Source organism: Bos javanicus, chromosome 26 (genome assembly GCF_032452875.1).
Source record: "Bos javanicus breed banteng chromosome 26, ARS-OSU_banteng_1.0, whole genome shotgun sequence".
Classification (NCBI taxonomy): domain Eukaryota; kingdom Metazoa; phylum Chordata; class Mammalia; order Artiodactyla; family Bovidae; genus Bos; species Bos javanicus.
The window spans coordinates 23,615,133-23,630,419 of NC_083893.1; the positions used below are offsets into that span (position 1 = coordinate 23,615,133).

The following is a 15,287-nucleotide window of genomic DNA, read 5'->3' on the forward strand; positions in this document are numbered from 1 at the left end:
ATGCACTGGAGAAGAGATAAGCTACCCACTCCAGTTTTCTTGGGCTTCCCTTGTGGCTCAGCTGGTAAAGAATCCACCTGCAATGGGGGAGACCTGGATTCGATCCCTGGGTTGGGAAGATCCCCTGGAGAAGGGAAAGGCTATCCACTCCAGTATTCTAGCCTGGAGAATCCCATGGACTAGTCCATGGGGTCGCAAAGAGTCAGACACAACTGAGTGACTTTCACAATGGGTACAGAATTTCTGTTTGGGATGATGAAAAAGTTCTGGAAATGGATAGTAGTGAAGGTTGCACAACACTGTGGATGTATTTAATGCCACTCAATCACATGATTAGAAATGAAAAAACAGCAGTTATGAATATTTTACCACAATTTAAACAAAGGGAGGGAAAATGTGCTCTACCTTGTTTGAGATGTCTTCAGGGACAGTCCACCAGTACTATATAATACTTCTTACTTTAGAATTCTTTTCCTCACCCCTTTAAATTCTTATAATGCCAATAAGCTTGGTAAGAATACACAATTGCTGACAGAAACATGATCTGAGTGCCCCTGACTTTAGTCCAAGCAAATACACCATGCAAAAAATGTTCATTTAAATGTCAAGTGAGTTGAGTCAACTCTAGTAACAATAAAACAAGATAAGAGAGCATCTACTATGCCTGAAAGGATAGGATAAGAAACCAAAAGTCCTGAGATGCTTCTGCAAGTAGCAAGATAATCTTCTGATTTACCAAGACCAAGAACTAGTTTCTCTTTATTTCTTCCCTGATGCTCCTAGTAGCTTTTTATTCTATCTTCCTTCCCCACTTTAGGCTTGTTAATGCAAAGTGCTTAGGAATATGGGATTATTAAATTTCACCCCCAGCAGTTCATGATATGGTGTAGATAGGGGAGGAGGTCAGAAAAATTCAAAAGGAAAGAGTCATATTTTAAAATTCAAAAGGAAAACATATTTTCAATTTCTGCCAAGATTTTTTAATTGAAAAAAAAAAGCACAATTTTAAAATTCTAACAATAGAATATTTGTATAGTACTCTGAAGCTTCATTCCCTTAAGATTACTTCTATTAATAAATTAATAATATTATTAATAAATTAATAAAATTAAAGAAAAATTGGATAAAACTATAGAACTCACCCTTATCTTCTATGGATTCATTCCAAGACCTCAACTGGATGCCTAAAACTGCTGCTGCTGCTAAGTCACTTCAGTCGTGTCCGACTCTGTGTGACCCCATAGACGGCAGCCCACCAGGCTCCCCTGTCCCTGGGATTCTCCAGGCAAGAACACTGGAGTGGGTTGCCATTTTCTTCTCCAATGCATGAAAATGAAAAGTGAAAGTGAAGTTGCTCAGTCCTGTCCGACCCTTAGCAACCCCATGGACTGTGGCCTACCAGGCTCCTCCATCCATGAGATTTTCCAGGCAAGAGTACTGGAGTGGGTTGCCATTTCCTTCTCCGGCCTGAAACTGCAGACAGTATCAAAGCTTACACATACTATTTTTTCCCTATACATACATACCTCTGATAAAGTTTATAGATTAGCCACAGTAAGAGATGAACAATTATCACACAACTGCACTCATCTCATACGCTAGTAAAGTAATGCTCAAAATTCTCCAAGCCAGGCTTCAGCAATACATGAACCGTGAACTTCCAGATGTTCAAGCTGGTTTTAGAAAAGGCAGAGGAACCAGAGATCAAACTGCCAACATCTGCTGGATCATGGGAAACGCAAGAGAGTTCCAGAAAAACATCTATTTCTGCTTTATTGACTATGCCGAAGCCTTTGACTGTGTGGATCACAATAAACTGGAAAATTCTGAAAGAGATGGGAATACCAGACCACCTGACTTGCCTCATGAGAAACCTGTATGTAGGTCAGGAAGCAACAGATAAAACTGGACATGGAACAACAGACTGGTTCCAGATAGGAAAAGGAATACATCAAGGCCGTATATTGTCACCCTGCTTATTTAACTTATATGCAGGGTACATCATGAGAAACACTGGGCTGGAAGCACAGGCTGGAATCAAGATTGCTGGAAGAAATATCAATAACCTCAGATATGCAGATGACACCACCCTTATGGCAGAAAGTAAAGAAGAACTAAAGAGCCTCTTGATGAAAGTGAAAAAGAGTGAAAAAGTTGGCTTAAAGCTCAACATTCAGAAAACGAAGATCATGGCATCCGGTCCCATCACTTCATGGCAAATAGATGGGGAAACAGTGGAAACAGTGGCAGACTTTATTTTTGGGGGCTCCAAAATCACTGCAGATGGTGACTGCAGCCATGAAATTAAAAGACGCTTACTCCTTGGAAGGAAAGTTATGACCAACCTAGACAGCATATTCAAAAGCAGAGACATTACTTTGCCAACAAAGGTCCGTCTAGTCAAGGCTATGGTTTTTCCTGTGGTCGTGTATGGATGTGAGAGTTGGACTGTGAAGAAAGCTGAGCGCCAAAGAATGGATGCTTTTGAACTGTGGTGTTGGAGAAGACTCTTGAGAGTCCCTTGGACAGCAAGGAGATCCAACCAGTCCATTCTGAAGGAGTTCAGCCCTGGGATTTCTTTGGAAGGAATGATGCTGAAGCTGAAACTCCAGTACTTTGGCCACCTCATGCGAAGAGAAAAGACTCTGATGCTGGAGGGAATAGGGGCAGGAGGAGAAGGGGACGCCAGAGGATGAGATGGCTGGTCGGCATCACTGACTCGATGGACGTGAGTCTGAGTGAACTCCGGGAGTTGGTGATGGACAGGGAGGCCTGGCGTGCTGCGATTCATGGGATCGAGAAGAGTCAGACATGACTGAGCGACTCAACTCAACTGAACCTTGGCATATGATTTTTTTTTCCCTTTATTGAGAACTTTTTCATTTAAAGGCTTCTCTTCAGCATGTAGACTCTGCCAGCATCATTACTCTTGCTCTTTGGGGCCACTAAAAAAAGTAAAGGTCACTTGAACACAAGCACTGTGATATCACGACAGCTGATCCAATAACTGAGAGGGCTACTAAGTGACTAACAGGGAGGACACCCTGGACAGAGGGATGATTCATATTCTGGGTGGGACGAAACAGGAAGGTACAAGATTCCATTAAGCTACTCAGAATAATGTGCAATTTAAAACTTATGAATTGTTTACTTCTGCAATTTTCCACTTAAATATTTTCACACCACAGTTGACTGGGTAAATGAAACCATCAAAAATGAAACTGTTGATAAAGGGGTGACTACTATTTCTGTAGTTTAAGGATGAGGACTACATTGAGACGCCAGAGCAAGATGGGATTTTGCTTTAGGGAGAATTCCCATTTTGGGGAAAAAAAGAAGGGTTATCTTTTATGTTTATGAATTTTTTTCTATTATTAAGTTCTTATCAAGAGGTGAGTAAATAATTTCCGTACCTCTGATAGCTGGGAGCAGCAAGAGAAATGCAAACTGACTTGGTTTTAAATTTTAGCTAGGAGGTGCAATGATAAAGAATCACCTGCCAATGCAAGAGCCGAGGGTTCATTCCCTGGGTCGGTAAGACCCCTTGGAATAGAAAATGGCAACCCCCTCCAGTATTCTTGCCTGGAAAATTCCATGGACAGAGGAATTTAGTGGGCTACAGTCCATGGGGTAATAAAGAGTCAGACACAACTGAGCACCTGAGTGTATACACGTGTGAGTCTTAAGTCAATGTACAAGCTATATACAAGGCATTTTACCTGCTGACTCTGGGGCCTTATTCGTAAAATGGAGCTTTGCTATTGCTGTTTAGTCACTAAGTCAAGTCCAGCTCTTTAGCGACCCCCTGGACTGTAGCCACCAGGCTCCTCTGTCCATGGGATTTTCCAGGCAAGAATACTGGAATGGATTACCATTTCCTTCTCCAGGGGATCTTCCAGACTAAGGGACTGGACCTGCAGCTCCTGCACTAGTAGGGAGATTCTTTACCTAGTGATTCCTATCTCAGAGGGCTGATGTAAGAACTAAAAGGTACACTGTGCGTAAAGTACATTTCATAGCTCCTAATGAAAGTATTAGCAGCTGAGTCATGTTTGACTCTTTGCGACGCTATGGACTACAGCCCACCAGGCCCCTCTGTCCATGGAATTCTCCAGGCAAGAATACTATAGTGGGTTGCCATGCCCTTCTGCAGGGAATCCTTCTGACCCAGGGATCAAACCTGGGTCTCCTGCATTGCAGGCAGATTCTTTACCGTCTGAGACACCAGGGAAGTCCAAGGGTGACTTTATATTTGTGAAGGGCATTAAGTAAATATTAGTGAAACTTCCCCCACACCCCACTCCTACCCAAAAATGTTGTGCTACTCTCCCTTGGGATAAATTTCTGAAAACAATTCTACATATATAATTTTGATGTTAATTCTATGGAACTTACTGTATGTTTCAGTTTTTCATGCAACCCAAAAGTCAACTAGTTCTTTCCACTTAAAAGAGTTACTGTTTCAAAAAAAGCAAATAACTCCCCTTGTACTTATTAGAAGCATATCAGTGATACCTCTGTCTTAAAGTAAAAATTTTAAATTTAAGTAAGAACCTTTTCACAGAAACCTATTTCTTCAGAGGATCATGCTGAAATAACCCTTCACTGAAAACACTGCTTAATTTCTATGGAAACATAATCTGATGCCAAATACTTTGTCAGTAAGAATCTACTCAGAAAAGAACTTTAACTTTCTGTTTTTTGTGATCATTGGCAATACTTAAGAAGAAAATTCAAAAGAGTGATTAAATATTCCACTGTCAACTGTTCAGCATTCCAGGTTTCCCCACAATTAAGAGGAATACAAATGAGTTTAATTAATATTGATACTTTTCTCCTTAGAGTCTCCCTTATGCTCAAGTTCAGTATATTAACATTTTGGTATCACCAGTCAAAGCAAGAAAACTACTTTCCCTGCATTTATCATTTTACATATATTCATTATTCCACTCAAACCTTATACCAATAGTTCATCCCTATAACCCTGCCCTGTTTTTGGATTAAATGAAGAGGTTAAGTAACATGCTAGTAGCCAAGAGCTAGTACAAGGCAGAGCTGGGATCCAGATCCAGGTCTACCACTCTTCTTTCTCTCCAACCACAGAGCCTCTAAGGTAAAGATGAAAAATGAGACTGGGTCTGAACTCAAAGTATATGGAACCTATCCTTCAAAACAGAAAAAGAGCTATCCTGGCTTTTTTTTTTTTTTTTAATCACTTTTTTATATCAAGATTACACTGGTTTTTCCAGTGGTCATGTATGGATGTGAGAGCTGGACTGTGAAGAAAGCTGAGCACCAAAGAATTGATGCTTTTGAACTGTGGTGTTGGAGAAGACTCTTGAGAGTCCCATGGACTGCAAGGAGATCCAACCAGTCCATTCTGAAGGAGATCATCAGTCCTGAGTGTTGAATGGAAGGACTGATGCTAAAGCTGAAACTCCAATACTTTGGCCACCTCATGCGAAGAGTTGACTCATTGGAAAAGACCCTGATGCTGGGAGGGATTGGGGGCAGGAGGAGAAGGGGACGACAGAGGATGAGATGGATGGATGGCATCACTGACTCGATGGACATGAGTCTGAGTAAACTCCCGGCGTTGGTGAGGAACAGGGAGGCCTGGTGTGCTGCAATTCACGGGGTCGTGAAGAGTCGGACACAACTGAGCGACTGAACTGAACTGAACCGACACTCACTTAACAGCTAGTGACTAGCATTTTGCTTGTTAAAGAAACCACGTTTTGGAGATTAGCAGTCTGTCAGAAAGTGATGATCTATTACCATGAGGAAGTAATCTTAAGCACATTATGTGACTCAGTTAATCATAAAAGATTTTCTCCTTTGAAACCTCAGCAATAAATTTCTAGGTATAATATTATAAAACTAAGTAACAAAATACTAACAGTAATGGAAACCCCAGGTCTGTTTATGCCTATATGCCACTTGAAAAATGAACAAGAACTAAACCTTAAAAACTCAAATCCTCCTTTTATTTTCTATTTTCACTCTTCTGTCCACTGTTAGTAACAAAAAATTCTGCAATATAACATTTTTAGAAGTCCTGTATGCAAACAAAATCAAAGAAACAAAACTAACAAATAGTACAGATTGGTCCCTTCATTCTACGGAGAGGAAGTAATGTGGTTAAAAACAACTTTCTTGCTCTCTCACAAGTTCAAAAACCTAATTTTAGGTCAACTATCAAGATCTTTTTGGGCTTGGTTTGTCCTGGAGAACGCACTTACAAGTCTGATCCATCTGTCTGTCTCACTGAGGCACAAAAAGGCTAAACATTACTCTCAGAAGAAGACCACAAACACAAATTCCGAGGTCTAGAAAGGACCGACACTAGACAACTTAATAAAACAGGAAATCAGAACACAGTCCACCACTTGTTGGTAACAAAGCTAATATACAAGACTAAGCATGACGGTTGCTCCTTGGAAGAAAAGCTATGACCAACCTAGACAGCATATTAAAAAGCAGAGAGACATTATTTTGCTAACAAAGGTCCGTCTAGTCAAAGCTATGGTTTTTCCAGTAGTCATGTATGGATGTGAGAGTTGGACCGTAAAGAAAGCTGAGCACCAAAGAATTGATGCTTTTGAACTGTGGTGTGGAGAAGACTCTTAAGAGTCCCATGGACTGCAAGGAGATCAAACCAGTCAATCCTAAAGGAAATCAGTTGCAAATATTCATTGGAAGGACTGATGCTGAAGCTGAAGCTCCAATACTTTGGCCACCTGATGAGAAAAACTGACTCATTTGAAAAGACCCTGATGCTGGGAAAGATTGAAGGCAGGAGGAGAAGGGGACAACAGAGGATGAGATGGTTGGATGGCATCACCAACTCGATGGCTCTGAATTTGAGCAAGCTCTGGAAGTTGGTGATGGACAGGGAAGCCTGGTGTGCAGCAGTCCATGGGGTTGCAAAGAGTCAGACATGACTAAGAAACTGAACTGAAGTATGACTTAGATTCTAAACACTGACTTTTGTATATATTTAATCTGTATTTAGTAGACAAACTGGTTATACTATAATTAATGTACATAATTCCATTAGAGAAATAAAGTGTTAACCTACAGTACTGCAGAGATGAAGCTTTAAATAAATACCAATACTGGCATTAATTCTATAGGCAGGTTTCAGGATTAAAACTGATTCAGGTCCAAAAGTTCTCTGTTTGCAAGTTTTAATTTTTATCTATACAAAAATGTCAATCTTAAACAGAAATCCTGCAAATAAACTAATAACAAAAAAAAGTATAGCTTGATTTAATCACAAGGATAGCTGATGATAAAGCAATCTTCTAGTAAAAAAAAAAAACAAACAAAAAAAATCTATGTGAGGTATGAGGCTGACATTGAGAGAAGATGAAGACAGTGAAGCGCCCATCAAAATGGATTGTTACTGAACACTGTGTTTCACTTCACTCAATGAATAAATGTACCAAACTCTAAGCAAAATCATGAAATTTTTGAAAATTAATATAAGGCCATCTGGCCACCTGATGTGAAGAGCCAACTCATTGGAAAAGATCCTGATGCTGGGAAAGATGGAAGGCAAAAGGAGAAGTGGGCAGAAAAGGAGGAGATGGTTAGACAGTATCACTATGAATTTGAGCAAACTCTGGGAGGTAGGGGAGGAGAGAGAAAGCCTGGTGTGCTGCAGTCCACAGGGTCACGGAGAGTCGGACACAACTTAGCAATACAACAAAAACAAAATCAATTTCTCTTTTAATAAACTAAAAGAACAAAAATCCCACAACTTGATTTTTATTCTATCACAGGTTTGTATAATTCACTTATGGAAAACTGCAAGTTTGGAATAATTACATACACAGCTTAACATGCTTAGAGTCCATGTATGCATTCTTGCCTCAGTTATCCTCTTTCTTATTTATTAGTGATAAACCAAAGTTTTAAGTGATTATTTCCCACTAATTCTATCAACCCTGACATCTGACATGAAGATGAAGATTATCAAAGCTTCACCGATCAATATGGACTAAAAGTGACCCAAAGTTAACCCAATCCATGACACCTCTGCTCCCAAAGAAGGTCTCCTATGGTCATTTTCTAGACCCAAGCAGAACTGTTTTCTTATGAAAATAGCTTAACTCCCCAAAGTTAGATTCCATCCCAAACTCTTTTCATGGAAAGGTCATACATATTTCAAACATGTGTAAACACAGGAAGAGAAACTTTGAGAAAACCTATGTAGTTGCTTTCTCTGAAGAAACTTAGGAAAGGTTTACAGTGTGATAAAGTAGGCCCTGAAACCATAAGCACCTTCTCTTACTGAATGAACCATTCCAAAACAAGACTGCCACTTGAGATGTAATGTCCTATCCAGACTCTTCAGAAACACCAATCCTCGCCTTACTATCAATCTCACTGCATTCTAACTCTGAAAACCAGTAATCCATCTATGCTGTAAATGATAACCCTGTATCACTCAAAATATCACTTGCCAGAATAGCCAATTCATTGATTATGCTAGATACCAATTTTACAGCCTATCTAACCATTTCATTCCAGATAAAATGAATGTTTATTAGCTTGTTCCTTCTCCCAACTAAAAAAAAAAAAAAAAAAAAAGCAAATGGTCATTGAATGTATTCTCTTTAGGAATAGAGTTACACAAAGAAGGTAGCCATTTACTTTAACAGCTACTATTTATTAAGCACTTAATATATACTGAGCTATTGATAAGACTGGCTTCCCTGATAGCTCAGTTGGTAAAGAATCCACCTGCAATGAAGGAGGCCCCAGTTCGATTCCAGGGTCAGGAAGATGCCCTGGAGGAGGGATAGGGTACCCACTCCAGTATTCTGGCCTGGAGTGCCAAGGACTATATAGTAGGAGGGATAGGGTACCCACTCCAGTATTCTGGCCTGGAGTGCCAAGGACTATATAGTCCATGGGGTTGCAAAGAGTCAGACACGACTGAGCGACTTTCACTAGTTCTAGTTATTGATAATACTAAAATAAAAAACAAGCTAAAATAACCAAGCCCTTAACCCCCAAACTCTAAAGTCAATACAAGGGGAAAAATGAAACAAAGTGTATTGTGCAACATTTCATTCAACATAGAGAACTGGCATATTTCATTAATGCTTGAAGCAAGAAAGTAGGTCAACAACATCAAAGATATTAATGGTGCTAAGAGACTACAGAAGCAAAACAATCAAACTTAAAAATTATAATCAGAAATAAAAGTTATTATTGCCTGCGGCTGCTGCTGCTAAGTCACTTCAGTCGTGTCTGACTCCTAGCGACCCCATGGACTGTAGCCTACCAGGCTCCTCTGTCCATGGGATTTTCCAGGCAAGAGTACTGACATGGGGTGCCATATTATTGCCTAGATCCTAATAAAAAATATAAACCAAATGAAGAAAATGCCTGGAATATTTGGATAGTACTTTAATAATTTTATAAGTACTGTTTTTATAGTTAACAATTATCACAAAAGCAGGTGCAAACTCAAAGTCATAATTAATTTAAAATCATCACTAAATTTAATTCTTCCTCATTCTCAAGCACTCATTGAAACCAAAAGGTGGTTCTTTTTTTCTTGGCAGAGGTTAAGGGGTAGAGGATTAATAACAAAGATAAACCCCTAGCTAGACTGATGAAGGAAAAAAAAGGTACAAATTACCAGTATCAGGGATGAAAACGACATTACTACAGATCCTACAGACATCAAAAGAATAATTTTAAAACATTATGAATTATTTGATGTCAATAAATTTGAAACTTAGATGAAAAGGCACAAATTATCAAAATTGATACAGAAGAAACAGAAGCTGACTAGCCCCATATTTTTGTTTAAAAGTTGAATGTATAATTTGAAGTGAAAGTAGTTCAGTCATGTCCAACTCTCTGCGACCACCATGGGCTATACAGTCCATGGAATTCTCCAGGCCAGAATACTGAAGTGGGTAGCCTTTCCCTTCTCCAGGGGATGTTCCCAACCCAGGGATCAAACTCAGGTCTCTCGCACTGCAGGCAGATTCTTTACCAGGTGAGCCATAAGGGAAGGCCAAGAATACTGGAGTGGGTAGCCTATCCCTTCTCCAGCAGATCTTCCTGACCCAGGAATCAAACCGGGTCTCCTGCATTGCAGGTGGATTCTTTACCAACTGAGCTATCAGGGAAGTCCAATAATTTGGAACCTTCTCACAAAAAGATAATTCCTGGCCTACATGGCTTCACTAGTTAATCCTATCAAATATTTAAAGAACATGTACATGACCAAGCAGGATTTATTCCAGGAATGCAAAACTGGTTTAATATTCAGAAATCAGTCAGTGCAATTCACCCTTTTAATAGACTAAAAAAGAAAAAACATATAATCATCTCAACTGAGACAGAACATCTGATGAAATTTAGCACCCATTCACGTTAAAAAACAAAGCAAAACAGAACTCTCAGAAAATTAAGAATAAAAGGGAACTTCTTCAACCTGATAAAAATTATCTACATAAAACCAACACCTTATTTAACAGTGAAAAACTGAACATTCTCTCCCTAAGATCAAGAACACTCAGGAAGTTAATTCAACATGGTACAAAGGTTTTAGTCAGCACAATGAAGTCAAAAAAAATTTTTAATAAAATAAATTATAAAGTTATATGGGCTCCCCTGGTGGCTCAGTTGGTAAAGAATCTGCCTGCAGTACAGGGAACCTGGTTTTGATCCCTGGGTTGGGAAGATCCCATGGAGAAGAAAATGGCAACCCTCTCCAGTATTCTTGCAGGGAAATCCCATGGACAGAGGAGACTAGTGGACTACATACAGTCCACAGGGTTGCAAAAATCACACACAACTTAGCGACCAAACCACAATAAAGATATATAGATTGGAAAGGAAAAATTAAATCATTTGCAGATGATATGATCATAGAGGTAGATAATTCTAAGGAATCTACAAAAGAGTTACTAGAACTAATAAGCAAATTAAGCAGGTCACAGGACACAAAAACACACTGCATTTCCAAATGCTAATGACAAAAAAAATAGAAAATGGAATGTAAAACACCACTTAAAACTACATTAAAATATGAAATATTTAACAGACAAATGTAACAAAATATGTATGAAACCTTTATACCAAAAATCACAAAAAATTGTTAAGATACTAAAGAAGATTAGGTAAATCAAATGATGTATCATGTTCATGGACTGGAAGATTCTGCATAGTTAAAACAGTTAAGGTGTCAAATAGAATAAGGGATGAAGACAATCATAATGAAAACCCCAAACAGGCTTTTTTGAAAAACTGACAAGTTTATTCTAAAATTTATACAGAAATATGAAGGACCTAAAATATCAAAATAATTTGAGAAAAGAATAAAGTTAAAGGACTTAACACTACCTTACTTTAAGACTAACTATAAACCTACAATAACCAGTCAAGACCATGTGACATTCACTGAGATCAATGGAATAGAATGTCAATAGATAGACTAACATGTATTGGTCAATATGGTCACAAGATATATATCTGACAGAGGGTCAGCATTCAGAATATATACAGAACTTCTATAATTGACAATAAAAAGATAAACAACCCAATTAAAACGTAAGCATTTGAATAGGCACGTCACAAAACACATATACCCAGTAAGTACATGAAGATTTTCAACACCACTAGCTATCAGAGAAATACAAAATAAAGTCACAGTGAAATAACACTACATATTCACTAGAATGGCTAAAATTCAAAGGACTGACAATATCAAGTGTAGATAGGAGTGGAGCAACTAGAATTTGCATGTTTTCTGGGTACGAATTTAAAATAGTATCACTACTTTGAAAAACCATTTGTCAGTTTCCCACAAGGTAAACATTATCTGGCAATTACACTCCTAAATGTTTTCCCAGAAAAAAATAAAAATATACATTCACAAAAGACTCCTATACATATGTTAACAGTTTTACTCACAATAGCCCCAAACTGGAAACAACCCAAATGCCCATCAATAGATAAATGGACACACAAACTGCAGCATAATAACAAAGGACTGCTGCTACCTGGTCTCCCGACCCAAACAAGTAAAGTTTAAAGAGAAAAGAGAATTTCATAATTTTCACTGGTTGCTAAGTCACTTCAGTCGTGTCCGACTCTGTGCAACCCCATAGACGGCAGCCCACCAGGTTCCCCCATCCCTGGGATTCTCCAGGCAAGAACACTGGAGTGGGTTGCCATTTCCTTCTCCAATGCATGAAAGTGAAAAGTGAAGTCGCTCAGTCGTATCCAACTCTTAGCGACCCCATGGACTGCAGCCTACCAGGCTCCTCCGCCCATGGGATTTTCCAGGCAAGAGTACTGGAGTGGGGTGCCATTGCCTTCTCCGTTTCACTGGTTAGCATCACTAGTAATAAGACCTATTATGGGCCCCTGGTATCATGCTCTAAGAAGGGCATATACTTCTGGGGTATTCTTCCCAAATATGCACAATACTTCAATCTATTCACGGAAAAAAAAAAATCAGACAAATACAAATTGTGAAACATTCTACAAAAACATCTAACCAGGACTCTTCAAAAGTGTCAAAGCAATGAAAGATATGAAAGATTGAGGAAGTATCACAGAAGAGACAAAGGAAATATGACAACTAAACCCAATGTGAAATTCTGGTTTGGATCTTGAATTAGAATAAAGGATATTAGTGTAAAAACTGAATAAAGTCTGTAGTTCAATTAACAGTATTGTACTAATGTTAATTTCTTAGTTTTTATAATTGTCCTACAGTCAACCATGGGTCAAGTAAGACGTTACCATAGGAGAGAGTAAAGGCAAACTATTACTTTTGCAACTTTTCCACAAATCTAAAAATTTTTCAAAATAAAAAGTTTAAAAAGTTAGGGGTCAAAAAAAGAATGAACTACCTACTGACAGACACAACATGAATGAATCACAAAAACATTATGCTAAGCAGAAGAAGGAAGAAACAGAGTACATCAGTGTATGATTCCATTTACATGAAATTCTGGAAAGGTAAAATTAATCTGTAGTGACAAAAAGCCAGGGGAAAGAGAGAGGAAGGAACAGAACTAATTTCACAAAGGCAGTGAGGGAACTTTCTGTAGTGGTAGAAAAATTCTCTATCTTGATTGTGGTGATGATGGTTGCTGGTTACACAGGCATACACATTTTGTCAAAGCCAATCTATATAATTAAAATGCATGTATTTCATTGCATGTAACTTATTCTTCAATATAAAGTTTATTAAAATTTTTAAAATAAGTCCACACTTAAAAGTATTTAGCTTGAATAATTAGTGTATATTTTATATTGGGTAAACATAAAATACCATGATTGATTCTTAAACTGATATATTAAAACTTATGCACCCAAATTGTTCATTCAATGAATATCCACTGAGCAACTACTATACTCCAGATTTTAGGCCACACATAGGACATAAATGTGAAAAAGAAACTCCTTACCCTTGAGGAACTAGCAGGCCAAAGGGGAGACAAGCAAGTGAACAAAGACTGCAAGTGAATTACAATTGCTCTGGGGAGTGATACACCAAGTGTCAGGATTGCAGAGAAGACAATGTCTCAGGAACGGCTTCAGAGAGAATACAAGCCCTTTCCAAGAATTCACCCTGTGAGGCTATTCCACTTATTTCAGGGATATTTATCCCAAATACTCAAAGCTTTCAAAAAAACACTTCTTTTAGTCTTGTCACTGTACTTTATGGCACATTTTTCTCATGAACAGTCCTTAGTACTTCAAGGGTGTGGTTTGTTTGTTTAAAAACCAAAAGTTATTCAGGTAAGTTTTATGAATATTTATTACGGCAAACAGGTGGCAGTATAAAATCAGTAAGGTTTTTTCCCTACATGCTTTATGAAGTGAAGGCAATACCACAAGGATAGTAACAGTGTTTTTCATCCAAAATAGAACTGCTGGAATAATATATAGTCTCTCAAGGGGGCTACTTTAAAGAGCTTTGTCTTTTTGAGTGCTTAAGTCTTGGCTGGTTTGTCTGCAGGGGAGGAGGAAGTGTGTATCACTTTCAAATTATACCCTGCTATAAACTGTCATTATTCAAAATACAATGTAAACTTATATTCACATCCATTATATACATATATATACATGCATGCTTAAGTCTGAATCTTAGTTCAGCTATATCACAACTGAATGTCTTTAGACAAAGCCCTCAAAATCTTAGTGTCCTCTATAAAATGAAAACAATAATAGTAGAATCTGCCTCATAGGATTCTGTAAATATTAAATAAGTGATGCGAATGAGATAATCTGCATATTAAATGAAATAACCTATGTAAAACACTTAGAACAGGGCTTGGCATATAATAAGTACCTAATAAATGATAATAATCACTATTATATATAGCAAAGTATAGTGTCTAAATTAAGAATAAACATTAAAATATAAAGTAAGATTACCAAAAAAAAAGCATATAAAAAGAAGAAACCATTAGGTAGCTTTAAAGTTTAGAAACCAAGATTCAGTGACTTTTTTGTTAAATGAGAGAATTCCTTTTTAAATTATTCTATAGAATATACAGTTATCTCAATGCTCAGTAACAAAATGCACCAGGCACATTACAAGTTTCCAACGAATACTTATTGAACTACTTCAATACAGTAAGATGGTCTTAGTAACCAAGAAAAAAAAGTTTGCCACTTTCCAGCCCCATTAACTTCTATCTCTGCTTTAGCTAATACCCCTTTCAGCTGCCAAATGATCTTCTTTTCCCTGGACAGCAGAATTCTAGAAAGGAGAGACTGCAGGATTTTCTTCCAATTTGGAAAACAAGATCTACACTGAGAAAGCATAGTGTTTCTAACTGCTTTCTGGTAAGAATATCTGAAAGCGCCTGTGTCCAACTGGGAAAATATAAAAGAATCTACTGCAAAAACAGCTTGAAGGTTAAAGAAAACTAAATAAATAACAAAGACTATAGAGAGAAGAAAGAGAAACGAAAATCAAGTCAGTGCATATTTTCAATATATAATTTGTTTGGTAAAATATACCCATATCCCTGTAACAAGTACCTATAAACTACATGTGCTCATTTTTGTACATTTTTAACATTCACTTATAGTTGCCTAAATTGAACATCAAATTGAGATTTATCTAATTGGAGATGGAAGTCCATTTTCTAACACTGTTATATAGCGTTTCTGAAGGTAAGTGAATTAATGCATTTTAACGTTTTGTGTACTGAAAGACAACAGTTCTAGAGAAAGTTTCTGAAAGACTCTTTGAGTTGTACACACGTGCAGGTACAAACATATAAACG

General features: G+C 37.8%; 1 protein-coding gene across 8 annotated transcripts in view; it reads right to left on the minus strand.

Moving 5' to 3' along the window:
• The window catches only part of NT5C2 (5'-nucleotidase, cytosolic II), a 149,336-nt gene that overhangs the window by 29,139 nt on the left and 104,910 nt on the right, over positions 1-15,287 (minus strand). The window lies entirely within an intron of this gene.